The sequence below is a fragment of the Falco cherrug genome, chromosome 5 (genome assembly GCF_023634085.1).
Source record: "Falco cherrug isolate bFalChe1 chromosome 5, bFalChe1.pri, whole genome shotgun sequence".
NCBI lineage: Eukaryota > Metazoa > Chordata > Aves > Falconiformes > Falconidae > Falco > Falco cherrug.
Genome location: NC_073701.1, coordinates 22,663,122 through 22,677,975, shown reverse-complemented (window position 1 = coordinate 22,677,975; position 14,854 = coordinate 22,663,122). Strand labels below are relative to the sequence as shown.

The 14,854-nt window shown below is 42.5% G+C and overlaps 1 protein-coding gene across 12 annotated transcripts in view; it reads left to right on the top strand.

Moving 5' to 3' along the window:
• The first annotated feature begins 2,521 nt into the window (after positions 1 to 2,521).
• CALD1 (caldesmon 1) overlaps positions 2,522 to 14,854 on the top strand; it is a 202,827-nt gene continuing 190,494 nt past the window's right edge. For 8 of the 12 annotated variants that reach the window (XR_008732325.1, XM_027807567.2, XM_055710913.1 and 5 more), the window contains exon 1: positions 2,522 to 2,804. The gene's annotated coding sequence lies outside the window, so the exon portion shown is untranslated. Of the gene's footprint in view, positions 2,805 to 6,622; positions 7,016 to 14,854 lie in introns of all 12 variants that reach the window. The other 4 variants (XM_055710921.1, XM_055710920.1, XM_055710918.1 and 1 more) reach the window with 2 other exon arrangements.

Here is a 14,854-nt window from a genome sequence, read left to right as displayed (position 1 = left end):
CTGCAGGCTTAGGTCTCCAAGAACGCAGTAACAGCCCAGCACACACAAGCACTTTGGCTCTCATCACAAGCAGTCCCACCCTCGTCCCGAGTTATCGAGCTCAGGAGCTTAGCAATGAGCACTTGCAGGGCCCTTACTTACAATGATAAGATATCAATATTAAAATTGTGCTTGGTTTGGGGGTTGTATTTCTGTATATGTTGTTTTTTCTATGTCCTGTATGTGCGATCATAAACCAGGAGTTGGGTTATTCAGCTCCCCAAAAGGTTTTTAGCTCTGTGGTATGACACAAAGCGTCTCTGATCGTTAAAGCAAAGGGGGTAGGAAGGCATGGCTGAAGTGATGGCCCTGGTGGTGAGGGCCAGGGCTACCGTGATAGTTCCCTAAATTCCTACAATCGTGGATTTAGACATATTATAATCATTTATTCACAGCAGGCATTTACAGGTGGCTCCTAGTCATAGGACGAAAAAGGCCCCCCGCTAGAATTCAACTCTGCGTTCTTCATAGCTCAGATTTCCAGTAGTATCTCCAGGAAAACTATGGTATTTGTGCCAGTTTGTTGGCTTCAAAGTTTCAAGTCATGGAATTCAAAAGTTTCTCTTAAGTGAAATTCAGCAAGAAGGAAGCAAACTTTACTTTTCATGATGTCATTTCCCCAAAGCAAAATCAGTCTTTTTGAAGAATTTAAATGGAAAAATTACTTGGAACACTGAGTCTGGGATGCTTTGATGAGGGCGCATCAAATTTATGGTAAGTCTCTAAAAAAAATATTTGCTTTCAGCTTTAGGTAGTGTATACCTGCTAGCTCCCTGTTGCACTGAGATTGCAGGGGCTGGTGGCTACGCTGGAACGAGAACCTTCTAACATTCAGTTTTCTGTTCTGACCATCAGCATTCCTTAATCCTGTTTACTTCTCCGCCTGGATTCTTCAGTGCTTTATGTTCTGAAAATCTAGGGGATGGTAAGATCCAGTAGAGATTTGTCGTTTCTTCCTAAAAAGTGTCACTGCCTCTTTTTATTTAGTAATTGATATATAGGCTAATAAATTCTATAGTTAATGGAATGACCAAACAAGGATCTTGTTCTCCTTTGCTTAGTAAATCCTGCAAAACAAAGTTACATACATGTTGTATGTATTACTTTTAACATTTAAAACCATCACAGCCATACCATGGAAGATATCTGGCATTAGAAGTTTTTGAAGGGTTGCTACAACAAAGAAAAAAGGTGCCTTCCAAAAACAAAGGCCACTTTTTACTTCATCACATAAAGCTATGAAATTTATAACGGCACTAAAATAATTATGATTGCTTGCTGTAAACCTGCATAGATTTGGTGCTCTTTTTTTCCACCCCTCTCATGCTATAAAGATTAGTTTACTGTCTGTGGACTGAATCCTTCTTGCATTACACATGTGACTAAATCTGTGGGGCCCAGTGGCCAGAAAAAAAGACCCAGAAAGGCATTAAAATAGTTCAGCCCATTCAGAGGCAAAGTCATCTTACACATATTTTCCCCCTAACTGGTTTTGTTTATATTATTGTCAAATATGAATCTGCAGAATATCTCTGGATCTGGAATCCTGTCCCCTTAGAGGAAGTCAGCAGTCCTCCTGAAGCCTTGCTTAGTGGCTCGTACATGCACATGTGCTCCTAGGCAATAATTTTCGTGTTTATTTTCACACTTTCTTAATTAGTTTATGTAGCTCATTTGTTTTCAGCCTCAGTCTGCATCTGTTCTTTCATTTTTTAAGCTGTCTGCATAATTGGGGAAGTTATCAATAGTGTGCAATCACTAAAGCAAAAAAGAGATTAAGCTTAGATTAATTTTTATCATGGTATTCAAAGACAGTGAAAAGTATTGGTCATAATATGTAGACGTAGATGCTTTTCATAGTAAATGAAACAGTTTTAATGTCTAGATAATTAGCTGTATACCTATAAACTAAACCTGTGTATGCAACTAGTCCAACTTGCTAAGGATCATCATCAAAGTTCTGAATGCCTTTAGAAGTTATTTTTCAGAACACGGATATTCTATATGTAACTCCTGTTGTGCTATTTGAAATGGAAATGGGCTGTGAAGCCTGCCAACTCATCTTTCATGTGCCTTTCCTACTGGTGTCTCTGCAGAATCAAGCTTGCACAGCAGAGTGTTTCTGTTCCCTTTTACATGTGGTCCTCGTTAAAAAAAATACAATGATGTTTAGCTGTGGTGAAATTATTTATTTGATTTTTTTTTTTTTAACTGGTGCAAAAAGTAAATATGTTTACTGTGTCCCTTTCCATTCAGTGTATTTCCTTTTTTAAGCTTCATTTGTGTTCAACAAGACAGCCTCTTTCTCCAAGATTAACATTTCTTATGATTGTTCCTGACAGAGGATTTACTTTCAGAGGCCCTGCTAAGGATAACCAAAAAAGGGCATGTAGCAAGACAGTTTTGGCAGCTTGCACGAATTTTCGGAGCTTTTTAGGTCTTGGTTTTCTGATGAGTGGCTTCCTGAGCATGCCTAGGGAATGACAGGCATCTCTGCAGGCAGGCTGAACCCACCTTGGCTTATGCGTAGCCATTGGCTGCCTATTAGAATAAATTGAGGACAATGCATACCGCTGCCTGCCAATTGTAAACATAAGGGATATGTATTCACTTAGCATTGACTTTTGGGAGGGGCCAAGGAAAAGCTGTAGTTTTATTGAATAGGGCTGTGTGTGAGGCTGCTGGTGTGCCTTTCTTGCTGTGCTCCTGCCCAGGCAGCTAGTTATTCATTTCCTTCCTACTAGTTGAAAACTTTTCAGCCAGAGGTAAGGACTTAAGATACGTATTTGTTTGGGAGTAAGCTGGTCTGACTGCATTCGCGTTATGACTAGAGATTAAGTAGCATGCAAAATCTAACGAGCTGTGGAAATAGTGCGAAAGTGTCGGATGCTATTTTTATTCCCCTCCTCTCTCTGTGCCCCCCCTCCTTTCCAGATGTTTGTGGTGAACTAAGGGAAATATCTGTGCTGGGCGGGTGGAGGGGGTGCATGCTTGCCCACCCCAGTGGACCCTAATGAGGAGATGCGGCAGAAAGCTTTGGGTGCAGAGCAGGATCTGTGCTGGTCCCACTCCATTTGAGATCCTGTAGCAGGCTTGTTAGTGGAGCAATCTAGCTGTCCTTTTCTTTTTTCTCCTTCTTTTTTTTTTTTTTTTTTTTTTTTTTTTTTTAAAGGAGTTGCAGTGAAAAAGTTTTTAGTATGGTAATGGCTGGTGAATTGCTTTTAGTTTTGCAACTTAATACCTGGCTTTCAGGGCAGCCTGACTATAAAGGCAGTCTCCCTGCGTAATTGATACAGATACAGTAAAGCTCTGGTTAATGTAACTGATCTGATACTTGCTGAAGCAGATGTCCGTCATGGCAGCCTTTCACAGAAGTATTGTTGACAATAGATGGCATCCGTTTTTGTCTTCAGCCTTCAACTTGCACAGCAGCATATTGCCAGAATGTTTCTTGTGAAGTTGTCTTTCCTGTTAAAACGGGGAGGAAAAAAAAAAGAAAAAAAAAAAAAAAGAAAAATGCACTTGGGTGGGACCGGAGCTGTTAAAAGTCTGGGTCTGTGTTTGTGTCATTCAGAGGGCTGCTGGGGAGAGCCAGCAAGCAGGCTCTGCTTCCCGGCTCCTTTGACATGCTCGGGCAGTTTGGAAGCATTGTGCAAGGCTGGCTGCTGATAGCATGATATTCTGCATAGCAGGGAATTTCTCAGAGAAGGAGCCGGGAAAATGAAGGGAGGGATCAAGTTAGCTGCAGATGGGTACTTGGGAGCCCCAGACACTGACCAAACTGCTAACCTCTGGCCAGACCTGCTGCAGCAGAACTGATTTTTCTCATATATCATGTATTGTTTGGAAGAGTGGGCAAGATAACTGTTTTAAAACGACTTTTTGTGGGGTGTTTGTTTTCAGAGGAGTATTTGTTTTCAGAGTATGCAGTTTTTATGAGATTTTGCCTAGCTGAAAAGGCTTCTCTTGCTAAAAGGCGTACAGGAGAATAATTTGTGAAAATAACACATTCTGTCCTTGGCAGCAGCTCAAAGAAAATAAGGAGGCGGAGTGTTTCTTTTGTGAGAACTGTGTATTTATTACAATTTGTCTATTTTAGATACCATACTGTGAATGATTGTGCTTGTATGGTTTGCCATCAAAGCACCCTGGGACCCTGCCTCCATTCTTTCTTTCTGTCGTTAAATGTAGCCGTAGGTTCTCTGTGAGCACGTGCATCTGCAGACGAGTTTCATACCTTTTTTCCCTGCCATTGAGAGAGAATGGGATCCTAAAACTACATGCACCAAAACCTATGAAATGGACTGTTTCAACATAAATTATGAATGAAGTGATGCTTCAAGGAAGTAAGCAGTCCACTTGTTTAATTAAATTGCTTTAAAGTGGGGCTGAACTTTTCTCAATATATTTGAAGAAGTATAGGTCTGCCTTTCTTTGGGAGGCTTTTTTAATAGGTAAGTATCTTAGTCAATAAACCCTACACACATCAGTGTAATATGTAAATTGTGATGGCAGGGGAGAAACATTAGATAAGATGCCTGTGAACAAGAGACTAAATTGAAATAATTTGTATTTCCTGAAAACTCCTCTTTGTTGCAGCACGCAATGACAAGAGGATCAATTCCACAGCCTTCATTCACAGGATTAGTCTTGGTGAAATCAATACCATCATTAATGGATGCAGGATCTGATGCAAGGGGAGTCCTGTGTACTCTGAATACGCTTTGACAGTGAGTGATGTAAGCATGTATTAGGAGAATAAGGGATTTTCCACAATTGCTACTTCATATGCTCACAGCATTATTCTGACATGCAGCAGCCTGAGAAAGGGGTAACTTCCCTTGTGCTTTTATTTCTTGTCCAGCACTGATACGCAATGCAATAGTGGCACTGGAGGCTAGGTGATTTGAAAGGAAAGGGTGGCTGGAAGTTCCTCTGGCTGGCATTAGAGGGAAAATCAAAGTGCATTAAGACAGGAAGATTTCTTATTCCTGAAAGCCTCATTTATGTGGTCACACGTGGCATGGAGGCATGCTGGTCAGCATTGATCCAGATCAGTGCAGGGTTAGGGTGTAGTGCTACTTATTCCAGGTGCAGAGACTAGAAAGATAGGGCAGGGCTTTTCTGTTGGCTGCCTGCTGGGAGGTGGCTTCTGTCATATAGAGAAAAAGATGTCAGGAAGGGTCTGTCCAGAGCCTGGATACAAATCCTCTGCGTTTCACCCTTCCCTGCATGCAGCTGGAGTGGCCCTGCCTATGGAGGTGATCTTTTCATTGCAGAACAGTGAGAGCCTGCAACTTTTCCTTCCTGTGGAACAAATAGGATTTGAATGCCCTGGGACACTTTAAAATACTCTGGTTTCTCAGTAGTTGCTTACATGAGACCTACTCTGTTGGCTGCCTGAGTGTCGTGGTTTGTAATTTGTATTAAGGATCAGTGGAGCTGTTAACCTGCCAAAGGCACATCTTGGTACATTTGATCGCCGTGTGTGAACAAAGAGGGACAGGAATCCATATATGCCTAAGGAAGAGAGGGCCAAGAGAGCAGTGTTAGCTGCCCATCTGCAGTGCTTGTCTGGACTCTCCTGGCTATCAGAGAAAGCGCCAAAAAAGGTAACAGGGCAGAATGGGAAGCGCAATCCAGTGAACCTTTCGTTGCCTTTGAGAGGAGCTTTATGGGGAGTTTGCAGGATTGGGCTCCAGGTGTACAAAGCCTGAGGCACAGAGGCCTTTGACTGCAAGGAGTGGGAGTCTATCTTCAAAGCAAGTTTTCATTCTTTAAAAATTGTCTCTTCTTAGTAACTACCCCCTGGCAGCCAGTTAATAAGAAAGCTGCTTCCTTGCTAGAGCTCTCACTTTCAGAAATGTGCATGTGCAGGGGCTGGTTTGCTGGTCTGCAGTTCCTGGGTGGTTTAAAGCCCCATGACCTGGTGAGAATGGATTTTGGGGGCAACTGTACTGGAAACAAGACACCTACCTATGTGTTGGCACTTACCCTTTGGTCACTGGTGCTCTCTGGGAAGCTGTGGCTGTTGTATGCCTCCAAACGTTTTGCGGAGGATTTGGCTAAGGTTGAAATTTGACTCGGAGGCATTTGAAGATCAGATTAGATCTGACCTTTCTGGATGAAACGCTGAGGTCATAGGACAGTTGAACTATGTAACAGTTTCTTTTTGCCCTTCCTGATGCTTTTGTGCAGTTCAGCTAGCCCAGCGGGGAAGGATGCTCAGTACATTGTAATTTGGGATCCCTCCCACCCCCGCGGGAGCTTGCTTCTACTTTTCTTGAAATGGATTTGATTAACCAAAAAGGTTAGGGCATGTAACACTCTTACTTAGCTGCTAGCCCTGGTATGTTAGCTGTATGGTTTACATCCAGTGTAAGAAAGTGCTTCTTTTCATGTGCTTTTTTTCTTTGGAACCGTGCTCCGCGGTGTGGGGCTGGCAGCCAAGTAGATACCAGCATTAGCAGGGTGGTCCCTAGTGCGTCCCTCTCCCCAAGCATCACTAGCTGCCTCTGCAAGGAATGCAGCCTTCTGGACTTTCTCACTTGCACTCACTCTTGGCTACTGCTTTGTCTTGCAGCAACTGCAGCAGTGCCAGTCGTGCTGGGCTCCCCAGCGGTGAGGCCAGTCAGCTCTGAGCTGGGGCACCCACCTCCTCTACTTGTGGTCAGGAACTGCCACCACTAACTGATGCGTCTTGCCTCTCCCTGCCCCTTGCGCCTGCCCTTCGAGAGGGGAACGCTCTGTCCATGAAGCATAGGACATCTCTTGACAAGAAGATTTCTGCCTATATCAGTGCTTATACGGCTTTGGGTTGAAGTCAGGAAGAAGTGCTTGTGGGGACGGTCCTGCTGGCTTGCGACAGGAGAAAATAACTGAGGAAGCAGGGGGAAGAGAGAAAGGGAAAAGGCGGCTATATCTTAAGCTACTGGAGTGATTTCTCCTTTGAATTTTTTCCTGTCATAAATACCTGGTGAGTCACTTCATGGCTGTGTGTCTGTTTCTATATTTTCAAGTAAAGGATAATCTGTGCCTTTTTGTATTTACTCCATGGAGCTCCTGGGGCTTAATTCATTAGTGTTTATAAAGAATTTGTAATACCAAAATGCCAAGTTTAAGCACTGGCTAAAACCTTGTTTTTGACTGATTTCCCAGCAAGAACATACACATCTCTTTGTTTGCTTGTTTGTTCACACTATTCTGATCTACTAAAAAGTAACTTCTAGACTCTTGGGTTTAGAACTGCTAAAGCCCCGTGAATGAGGTGGAAGGTGGGCCAGGCTCAGCAGTGACACTGCACTGACATGTCTGGAGGGAATTTCTTGGGTGCTTGCAGATTTAACTGCTCCTGCTGCATCTGAGGCAGAGCCCTGCTGTGAAGTTGTCAAGCACGTACCAAAAATGCTGGATGACAGCTTTTGCTTACAGACTCGCCATAGTGTCATAATCTGGAAGAGAAACTACTATGCAAGCTGCTGAACCTTATCTGCTTGTCCAGTTTCATGTTGATGAGAACATTTGAAATTGTAACTCCTGGGGCCAGGCCAGGCTGCAGTGGGGAAAATATTAGGGAAAGATTTCAGGCAATGGAAACAACATTACATGTTTCCACACCCTTTTGTGTACAGAATACAAATAAAAAGCATTTTCCCTTGAGACTTGCTGTGGAGGGTGTGAAGCAAAGTGGAACCCACCCGTTTGCACATTTTCTGGTTTATGTCCTTAAATGGCAAAAAAAATCTTTGGAATTTAGCTCATAGAAGGGTTATAAATAGATTTGTGGAGATAAAGTTTTGCTGTAAGTGCTTTGGTTTTGGACCTATTCAGAAGAGTAACTCTGTTGGCAACAAATATGAAAAGGGGGGTATTGCTAAGTGCAAGAAGACAGTTTCGTTGCACATCAATGTGCATGTACGTGCGTGTGGGTGCATGCACGCCTCTCTCCACCTTCACTGACCTTCCCACTGTTCCTTTAAGTGTGTGGAGATCTAAGGGGCATGGAAATGGCTGTGTGCACTTCTCAAAGTTAAATAACTTGGGGTGAGGGGGAACGAGCATTCATGATTCATCAGATAGGTTCCGGCTCCCGTAGCAATGTCAGCTTTGTAAACAAAGGTCCTGAGATTTGTTGGCAGCTTGTTTTATGTCATTCTCCGAAGCAGCTGGCTCTGGCTAGGCTGAAGCTGTGTGGGGCTGGACGAATCCTTGCAGAGTGAGTGCAGGAGCAGAGCAGTGGTTCCTGTGCTCCTTCAGAAGTAAAGGTTCTGTCCTGTAGACTCGTGCCGGTTGGATTCCAGTCATCTTCAAAGGGAGCTCTGCCCAAGTGAAGGAGCCTGTGATCAGGCCCTTGTTTGTTTCTTATTTGCAAGGCTTTGATGTTCCCCTTGCTTTGACTGCCACAGGGCTCGTTACTACCCTTTTCCCACTTCATTCTTTTCTTTGACAGTGAGCTCTCTAATGGTGAGTGGTCCTCCTCCCTTCCCCATTTTTTTTTGTTTGTTTGGGTTTTTTTGTTTTGAGCCACAGTGTTCACCCTGGTAAAATAGCTCTCATCCCAGAAGCAAAGGCAAAATTTTTTAATTCTTCGTTGTTCCAGAGGAGCTAGCAGTGCTTGTTTGATAGCCTAGGTCACTGCTTTCTAATACAAGCTGTTGTACGGAGGACAATTCCTGCTCAGTCTTCTGGGATCAGCTGCAGATGGAGCAAAGGCTAAGGACATTCTGTCTGCGTCTTCCTAATGACCTAGTGATAACCTACTTTCAGCAATTTCAAAAGCTGTTGAGCTGGGGAGAATTTGGCTTTGCTCTGGCCTAGTTAAAGTTCCTAGGTTTGGAAAATAAATTCCTAGATCTTGGCTAGAATGTTTGGGAATGGGAGCGGGTGGGGTTAGCTCTGAGCTCTGGGAGTTTGGTCAGCTCTTACCTGCGTAGCTTACCCTGCTGGTGCTGCAGGATGCCTCTTGTCAGCATCCTTCATGGGAGGCTTTGAGTGCTGCACCCCAGGGTCCTCAGAAAGGAGAGTTTGCTGCTTTGTGTGGCTTTGGGAACAGCCTACCCCCATACACAGAGCCACACCCCGGTTATGAAAATGAGGAGTTTCATTCAGATGTCTGATAAGCCACAGCTGTTGCTTTGCCACTTCAAACAAAACTTGGATTATAAAGACTGAAGTGCAGCATTTTAATTGCTATAAATATGAATAAGAGTGTTTAGGCAATCCAGATGATACTGAGCCAAGCATTTCTGTGGCTAATGTATATTACACCAACAAAAGCAAGCCAGCTGAGAATTTCCCTACCACTGTCCCAGTATTTAAAACATCAGTTGTCTGTTTGCTGCTGCATTGGTGAAAATGAGGGAGAAGTGTTAACCTGGGCATCAGCTGGCCTGAATCTGATCTTGCTTTTAGCAGCTGTGCAGTGATGTAAACTGTATTGTTAAGTTAAAAAAAAAAAAATTGAGTCTAATCTCAGTTATCTTGGTGCAAATCTGTTTGATTTCCTCGAGTTATTCAGAATTCACAGTGGGCTGCTTGCTATCAGAAGCTGGCCCTTTTTATTTGGCTTTCTACACATCCCCTAAAGGACAACAGCAGCAGGAAATTGGGTCAAAATCCCAGTAATGAGCATTCACTGGGAAATGATATTTCATACAAGAGAGGGCACTGCAAACCCAGAAAGCCAGTAAAATTCCACTGCTCGTTCGCTCCCTGGTGATTAAAAGGCCCGGCCATATATGGGAAAGGTCTGAGCTTCATTCACTCCGACCACAATAGTAAATGGCTTGTTCGCTGGACACAGTATGCACTCAAGGAGCAATGACTTACGACAATAAAAAGGAAAAGCAGCAACTGTTTCTTGCAGTTTGTTTGCAGTTTTCTCTAAATGCTCTGTAACTATTTTTCCCTTGTTCCTTTATTTATATCCCTGTAGACTGCAGTCAGTTTGGTTTGCCACTTAACCCTCCCCCATAAAACCAGACACACCAGCTTATTTCCTCTCCTTCCCCCTATACAACCCAAACAAGAAAAAGACATTTCCTCTACTAGTATATATAAATGTAGCTCCTCTGTCTTTCAGTGCATCTATTGTGGATTTATGTGACTAAATGCTGGGATTAGCAGATAATCTTATTCTCACCCGGTATAAAGCATGAACTCTAACAAAAGCAATGATTAAATGCCAGTATTTCAGAGAGTGATGGGACCACAGGAGTGAAGCAAATAGGAAATGTGTGTGTATATGAATAGGCATGAGTTTTGGGAGATGAAGGGAACAATGTGGTTTGGATGGGAGTTGCAGAAGGGGTCTCCAGTGCTCCACACACCCTTCAGGGATTTTCCTTCCACCACATCAATTTCTGCAGTGAAACCCTACACAGATGACATTAAGACACAAAGTCATTGGAGCACAGTTGTGTTTACATTCTTGCTTTTCAGTTTATTTTCTTTAGGGATTAGTACTCTCTCTACCATCAAAATTAGGGGGACAAAGCAGTTGATCTAGTTGCATTTTATTTCATAAGGAGAAGGACGGTTAAGTGACTGCAGCAATGGAGCTACGTAAGGTTCTCTGCTTGCTGGAGATTTTCTGGAGTTTTAACTGTTTGTTTGGTTACATCGAGTACCTTAGAAATAGAATGTTTGTGTCATATTGGTAGATTTAGAGATTGTGTCTGGGATTCTACCCCTATGTAATTTTGATGAAAGCGTACATCTCTGTGGCCAGGAGGGCTGACTGATCCGTCTGATCTCCCAGACTAGATGCCTCATTGCACACCATCCAGTTACTTATATTTTGAGGCCACTTAAGCTGATGCAATTAAAATGGATGTTGTAGTCAGCTGCAGGACTGACTGGTTGGCTGGATTTGAAGCCAGTCTTCTGCTCCTCCAAAATGTTATGCCTCCCAGGAAGGACCACAGCTCTGACAGAGTTGTGGTTCAGCTTCTATTTTCAGTCACATCTGGGTGTCTCTGCAATTTTCAACAAGTATAACTGGTAATACGAATTTTTGTCCATGTCAGGAAAGCAGAATTTCTTGCAGGTGACCTGTCATGAGGTGATAGTAGATTTACCTGGCAGTTTAGGCTAGCTATTGACTGGCAGCCTTCAAGTGGGTTGGCTTCTCAGTACCAGAAAATTGCTCTTTGACACATGGCACTGCTTCTCTTTTCTAGTGTTGAGGAAAACTGACCTTTCTGTTTGGTACTCCTTCATGTCTGATACCTTTCTTCAATGAGAAGAGGTGTGGCTTTGGGTTTTTAATTATTTTGCTAAAGGTGAAACTGGGTACCTTAACTGCACCTGAAAGGTCAAGATCTTTTAAGTCAAAGAGTGGGATAATGTAAATTAGGCCTGCTTTAAGATGTTGCTGCTTTTAATCTCTGGATAGCAGTACTTCTGTGGAGATGCCATTTGACCATTATCATGAAGTCACACTAAGACCTGCCCACTGAGGAACCCTAATGTGGCCAAAAGCAGCACTGTCAGGTTGTGACAGCTGGGTAATGCAATAGTAACACATACAAATGCTTCTGCTTTCCAGCTCTTAGAAGGATCAGGGATAGCCAATTTGGAGACCAAAATAACTGGATATCTAATCTCCTTCATATTTCTTCATTCAGGATTTTGATTGTGAGAAATGTTGCATTATAATATTGGCTTCTTAAATGGCATCTGGAGCCTCTGGAAAAAGCCCTTCAATAAGCAGCATGTTGAATGTAATAAATATTATTGCATGGTTAAAAAACCTTTTTTATTTCTTCTATTTTTACCATCTTTAGTCTTCTTGAGCCTAAATGCAAGATGTGAGACTGCTTTGGTTTTCCTCTTAAATGAGGAAAGCGTGAACGATGCATGCACTGAGTAATTCCCTGCCCCACTCCCATCTTTCCTTTTTCCAAGTGTTTTGTGGCCAAGCTTGGTGCTTGTGCAATCTTGTTCTGGCTACTGGTAGAGAAGCTTTGCAGAAGTTCATGTTCAGCTCTGCCACTCCACGCTGGCCGCAACTGGGAGTTGCCCTTCCCTTTGTTTGTTGGGGTCCTTCAGCAGAGGCCGCCCAAGTAATTTTTCAAGATAAGTTTTTTGATTTGCCTTAATGTTCTTTCGAACACCACCCTTCCCTGTGAACTGCCTTCAAGCTTCAGTCCACTGTCTAATAAAGAACTTCCATGGTCGGTAAAGATGTTTATTGCTTTACTTATCAAACCAAAAAGTTAGTTTATCATTCTTGGGCCATCTGCTCTAAAAACCCAATTGATTTTGAAAGTAGGCAATATTATTTTTTTCCTGTTCACTACCTTCTGTAATAGAGGTGAGCTCCTTTCTTGGAGTCAATATATCGCAAGCTTAACAAGAGGGCAGGGAGTAATGGTGTGTTCGCTTTCTGAATTAGGGTATCTGATAAAAATCAGTTCATCTTAGTAAAAAATGAAAGGAATTTACTCTGTATAGGAAATATGTTTTGTTATAAATGAACAGGTTGAAGCAGTGACAGGCTATGAATCTGACTTATATGACAAAATACAGTTATACAGTTCTGAAAGCCTGGAGACTGGTGTGATGAACTGGAAAAAACATTATAATCTGAGTACATTATTTCTGTCTCTCCTGTGACCCTTCAAGGCAATGGAAAGTCACTGATGGAAAGGCTGTGTTGGCATTAGTAGGCATAGAACTGTTCTCATCAATCTTGGTTCAGCGCTTACAGGTCACTGAGGCTGAATTTAAATATTTAGATTGAAGGTTTTTCCCTGATTTAGAATTAAATACCAGGAGCTATAGGCATAAAGGAAAAAAAAACCCTACAAAACCCCACAACAGCAAATACAAAACTAAAAACGAAAACCTGGGAAAGACATATTAGGTCATCTTGTCCCTTTCCTCTAGGCAGTGCAGGATGATTCCCTAAAGTATTTTCACACGTGTTTTGTCCATAAACACCTCTGTTTATTAACAAAATACAATAAGCTGTAATTTTTCAGTGAGGATTGGGATAGTTTGCTGCACTTTCTAGTTTTTAGCAAGGGGAAATAGCTATCATTCTAAAATGTGTTTCTTGGCCCACGGATATTGCTCATGTGAATTCAAGCAAAAAAACTCTAATGAATGGAAACTTGTAGAAGTTAACAGCAGCTGGTTTTATTATGGACCATGGCTCTGACATGATCTCACGCAAGTTTAATACGAGTGTTACCTCACTGACTTCAATGGAACTGCTTTTCGTTTGCAAGGGAGTAAATGAGGCCAAAATTAGACAGAGACCTAAGGAGACTCTTTGGGAGAGGATTTTAGTTTGGGGAATGTGCTTTACATACATATAAAATATATGAGCATATCTGCACATTGCAGTAAATGTGTCGGGCCACCTGGGAGAAAGGGGCCAAATTCTGGTTTGAATAGCACCTGTGTAAATCCAAAATGAACTGTAGGAGTAATGTGCCAGGGAGGGCCAAAGAAGTATCTAATTTTTCTGAGTGCTGGGCTGAGTTTCTTTCTCATTGGATTTCTGATTTTTCCTTGGTAAAGTGGTTAGGAAATATGGCAGAATAAGACTGTTCTACAGGGAGCTTCAGGTTTTTTTGCTGAATAACCATATCAAGTTAAAAGAGAAGTTGTGTTGACTATTGTGAAGCCATCTCAGACAAAAGCAACCACATGTGCGGTGACTCTGCCTCAAAACTATCAGAGGAAGCAGTGAAGTAAGAGCCGTATATTTCTTGACTCAAACCTCTCTTTAGAATTGTGCAATATTAGATCTTCCTTCAAGCCCAGCCTTCAGCCTAACTAAATCTCACAAAATTGTGGGAAAGTGGCTGTACTCTATTGAAAGTGTAGCTTTGGTCTCAAAAAGGGAAAGGAGCTTTAAAACTTCTTGAAGTCCAGCAGTGTTATTTAAAGTAGGGTACTTGCATGCTACAGCAATAGTTTGCAGCCGTGAGATGGGCTTTGCAGTTGTTCTGGGTATGAGCAAATACAGTTGAAGACATGACAAGTATCGATTAAGAGTGAAGAAAGGTCAGGGAGAGAGGTTTTGTCATCTTGGTTTCTTGCTGCTTGTGTTTTGGTGGTCCTGCTTGCTGCTCTCCCGTACAGCAGCACCTGAGATACAGGCACATCTGGAACCAGAGCCTGCAACCTCTTCAGTGTAAGCTTTGAAATACGTTTTGGGCCTACAGTTTAACACAGCTCCCTTGATTTTAGCAGGATTTCCCACTGGTGTAAACACCGGTTTCAGATGCTTTTTGCTTTGCTCAGTCTTTGAAATGGTGATGTTTATGGGTGTGTGGTGTAAAGGTTCATTGTAATGTGGTTTGCAGTGTGATGCTGTGCACTCCCAGTGATGGAAGGAAAACATTTTAAGACTACGGGGTTATGTAGTGTTAACTTTCATTTTTACTTTACTTGAGGTCTTGAAGGAAAGCAGAATGATGGTAATTAAGGTTGATCTGTAGGCCAAAATTGAGGGGAGGGGGAAGGCAGTAAAGTATGGGGAATGTTTTAAATGGCCCTATCCACTTGTTCTAAAGGGAGCTCTTATGGAGTGGGCTTACAAGTTTCTTCTCACTGTTCACCATCTGAGCCAAAGCCAATTATATTGTCCCCAGAAAAAGTGCAGCAGAAGCTAGTGCCCCTGTGGTTCATACAATTGCTGATTATTCCTAGTGGTGGTGCAAAAACCTGTTCTTACAGACATGGTCTGAAATCACCAACTTGTTTCACGTGGGATGCTGTCCTGCCATCAGACAGAAATAACTACTTCTAGCTGCAGTGCTTTGCCAGATTCACAGTGGTGAGCATGATGTAGAGGCCC